The sequence below is a fragment of the Rutidosis leptorrhynchoides genome, chromosome 1 (assembly GCF_046630445.1).
Source record: "Rutidosis leptorrhynchoides isolate AG116_Rl617_1_P2 chromosome 1, CSIRO_AGI_Rlap_v1, whole genome shotgun sequence".
Taxonomy (NCBI): Eukaryota; Viridiplantae; Streptophyta; class Magnoliopsida; order Asterales; family Asteraceae; genus Rutidosis; species Rutidosis leptorrhynchoides.
This window is the reverse complement of record NC_092333.1, coordinates 75,509,266-75,514,188: the sequence shown is the minus strand read 5'-3', so window position 1 is coordinate 75,514,188 and position 4,923 is coordinate 75,509,266.

Sequence of the window (4,923 nt, the reverse complement as noted above, 5' to 3'; positions counted from 1 at the left end):
ATTTCTCTCAAATCCTTGTAAGTATTATGAACATCTTTTCTCCCTTCTTTTCTTGGCCAAAACCGTAGCATATGCTACACATAAACATCATCATCATTTGTTGTTCATTGTTGTTTTGTTACATGTTCTTGTTTAATGTTCAAGTACTTACTTGTTGTAGTTATTCTTTACTAATTTCAAGAATCAAACTTACTAGTTTGTTCTTCATTTATCTTGTTCATAACAAGAACACACAAGAACTAACTTACTAGTTATGTTCTACAATTATTGTTTTAAAAAGATTGTAAGTTCATGAAGTAAACTTTAAAGTTTACTTTCTAAAGATCAAACTTTGGTTTGAATCTTTAAAGTATGAACAACCCATGAACTAGTTACTTGTTTACTTAGTTTATTTCTTCATATTATGCACTTTAATTTCATGTTTGTTGGTTGTTATTGGTCAAGTGTTACTAGTTAACTTTGATCTCATTAATCTTGAACTAAAAGTTAACTTTGAAAGTTCAAGAACATGTAAGTAAGCTTTCTTTAATTATAACTTTGTGCACTTATGTTAGATCTAGACTTTTGAGTCTTGGATCTTCAAGATCAAACTAAGAACTATGTTCTACAACTCAAGATCTTAATTTCATAAGTTTACTTTCAAGTTTGTAACTTATTATTAGTTTTAAAGTTCATGTATGTGTTAGATCTAAGACTTTGATGTAACTTTGGTTCATCAAACTTAATACAACTCTTAAGTGAGTTGTGCTACATGTCTTAGACCTACACTTGTGTCATAATAGTCAAAACTTGGTTAATATTACTTTTACATTTCATGTATGTGTTGAAATGTGTTGAATCTAAGACTTTGATGTAACTTTGGTTCATCAAAACACTTGCAACACTTAAGTGAGTTGTGCTTCATGTCTTAGACTTACACTTGGGTTATTATGGTCAAACTTTGGTGAAAATGATGCAAACATATCGACGAGTTGTACACTTGAAGCTATATGCATCAAGGATGAGAACCATGATAAGCATCGAGCACCAAGAACCACCGGAACCTACTGACCCTACTGTTCTACTGTTTCTGTGTCTGACCTGTACGACCTGCACTACTGTAATTATTATTTTTAGATATCTCTGTTTGAGAAGATAACTTTTCATATAGGACTCGTCTTAATCCGAGTTACGGTTTAGGATTTATGGCCCTCCGATCGTCACTATGTCCATTTAACGTTGTGCTGAAAATTCTGATCTACTCGCACTTAGACCGTCGCCACGGTCAAACGAAGACGAGTTTGATTCTGTAATTTTTACCACAACTAAAGGACTCATATACGGAACCATGGCCACTGGTCTCACCTTATTTCAGTAGGTATAGAGGCTGTGGTGACTGACCGAACTCAACCTTTGTTTAAAACTCTTTACTTGAACGAAACTTACTTTACACCTTTTGTTTGATGATGAATGATGATGACCCTTCAGACCTTATTTACATACTTTTAAACCTATTCGGATGATTTACTGACTTAGTACTATTTGACTTAGGTTGAGGACCCGTTTGGACAACCTTCATTACTTGCTTACTTTCCGAGTCATACTTTACCGCTACATTATCATTGTGAGTTATAGCATTCCCTTTTTACTTTAACTTATTTTGGGAACTGAGAATACATGCGGATTTTATGTTTTACATACTAGGCATGAGTACTTAAACTTTATATATGTGTGGGTTATATAACAGCAGAAACATTCCCTTTAGCTCGGTAACGTTTAGTCATTGGTTTTTGAAATCCATAGGGTTTGACATCCCCACTCGGGCTAGTAGCGCTATCATTTAACGAGTGTTTAATACTTCGTAAACATACGCACTTGCCAAGTGTACTTTCAGGGGGTATAAACGTTAAGTTAGTTACCAAGTGCCCACGGTTAACATATACTTTATCATACTGTTTTGAAACGCTCTTTGTAGCACTGAAATCTCGTGGCCTACCTTACATACTGTTATACTTAAACTATAGCTCACCAACCTTTGTGTTGACATTGTTAAGCATGTTTTTCTCAGGTGCTTAAGGTTATTTGCTTCCGCTGTCGTGCTAGTCTTGCCGTAGACACCCGCTGCTCTAGTATTATCACCGCATGAACTGTTTATCTTGCATTCAAACTTTAATACATTTGAAACTATGTTTTGTAACGACCTAAGGGTCACATACATTTATTCATGCTTGCTATTCGTAGAAGCATACTGTTGGTGTAAAACAATTGACGTCGGTTATGACGTCATCTTTTTATCGTGAATGCAACTTCTTTTATTACAGCATATAGTACTTAACCTTGTAATGATCCTGTTGTTGATGAATCGTACACGATGGTTTTGTACGGGGCATCACAGTTTACCTGATGTACTCCAATTTCACTTTTAAAACATCCCAAAGTCCAACGTGATCAACTCATTACATCCAAACTATCAAATACTCATTCTTGGACTCCGTAGGACGCCACAAGCGTCATGTTTAGAAAAACGGGGTGTTACAACTCCCCCCACTTAAATTCGATCACATCCTCGTGATTCTAGTCACTTAACCGTCTGGACCCACACTGTATGGTCCTTGAACAAACGTTTCGATCCGACTTCTACCACATTACTCATTAACCCGAAGATTAATCCATTACCTAACTACACACTTGCACGCATTCTGAGACGTACAACACACACAACATTCGAAGTCTATAACGGTCACCTAGAATACACAGGATCACCTTGTATTCTTCTAACTTCTATAGGAAATTCTTCTCAAAGAGTCACCTTTAACCACTAAATCGTCACCCCGCGATTTATTAAAATCCACAAATCCAAGCACAAGAACTTGCTCAATCCCTCGCATCGGGAAAGCTCAACCAATCTCGTATCGAGATATCAACTCCTAGCGTACCCATACCAAGTACATTGCTAGTAACAACCACGTACCAAAATAAAGTCAACCATCTAACCGATGAAGACCGAATAGAAATGAATCCTTACGGATAACACATCCCACTTAACAACCCTTGTAGTGCACAAACACGTCTATTACGTAACTACCGTAACATCATAAGCAAACAGCTAAATCGATATCGCCCAAAACAACTATTGCAACGCAGATCCCAAAGTGTACAAAATCGACTATTGTCACACCCGTAACAACATGTGAGCGAAACACGGCTATCGCATCGCTAATCACACAATATGGTCCTCACAACCCCACCATTGGTGTATAAAACAACCAATAGTTCACAATACTAACCACACCAACATGGCCGAAACAACCCGAGCCTAAACACATATGGAGGATGGTCGAAACAACCCGAACCTTAGTGAATTCGCAACAACTCAAAATTCACCAACCCAATCCATATTTCCCACAACGAAATGACCGCACAACCCGAGTCATCGTGAATACGCGTAAACCGATATTCACTACCTCCACCACATAGTATAACCAAGGATGGCTGTGCAACCCAAGCCTTAGTGAATCCGAACTACCCGACATTCACTACCTCAAACTATGAGTCCAACCAACAGGGACAATCGTACTACCCGAAATATTGTGAATATGAACAACTCGATATTCACGTCCCACAACACAACACATGAATGGTACTCCCATTCCGATAACGTTATACCATGCCAGTACAACACTACTCTCAAGGTGAAGTTAGCGGACCGAGTCAACGGCCATAACCCACCAATCACATACACTCTTTTGGACTCAATCAACGAGTAGTGTAACATCGCGCACTGCTACACCATAGTGAATCCTAACGGAATACACTAACCATCCACTACAAACAAAAGTATATACCCATACTTAGAATCATTCCACACCGCCTGGAATTTCCGCACACGAATCACACGCACACGCGAAAATCGCTATTACAATCAAGCAAGAACCACCTATATCGCACATTGGTACAACACAATAATTCTCCAGAAGAGAGTCTGACACGCACATCCCTAAACGGAGGGATTTCGCCTTGCTCGTCAGATACGCTCGTTATCTCTCAACGAGGTTCACCACATTACTACCTCGGTGGTAATTCAAATTTGAAACCATAAGTACAATTTAACCGAAATTGTACTCTACCACAGATCGACCAAATATAGGTCTCGACACTAATTTTGGATCTACTATGAGCATTATCCGACATCTCACACTAAAACCTCCACGTGCGGGAGTGTAACTCCCCCACTTGCAACTACGTTCCATAACCACATCGCCGTGGCAACATCATCCGCGATAATTACCACTCTTCGACATACGTGACCAATCTCTCCATCGGTCATAACACTCGAATTCTAATGAATTCATTTCGCGCACTAGAAATTGACGCACACCGTCACCCGTTGGCTTTATTTAAACAACGACACAAATCCAACACAACACGCACCTTGTACAACCGTACAATGCTACCGAAAGGTAGACCTTTCTACAATTGGGTTCACGCGACCCATCACCACATCTTGCTCCAATCTTGAGCACACGAAGGACTTTAACCAATCCTTAAACACTTCGATCGAAAAGTGTACCATAATTACAAAAACTCTACTCTCGCAATCATCCAATTGCTATAGTTTGTTAAATTTCCCACCTAGTCACTCATGTACCGAAGGGTTTCTCCCCGGTACCCTAAGTACAATGTGACCGCAACACCATCGGAGTTGAACACCACGCTCGTAGGTATGAAAGGGGCACCTATCTTTGCGTTCCGTAGACTCCATTACCACATTCATCGAGATCCAAAACACTCGATCTCAAGGGTTCTATCCACCCGACGAACCTCACGGTTCATCAACTTCAACACGAGAGCGAACACGCTCTGACATCCGAACACCAAAGCCCATTCCCATGGCTTGGTAGAACCATTTTCCAAACACTAAGGAATGCTTGGTTGCACCAAGTC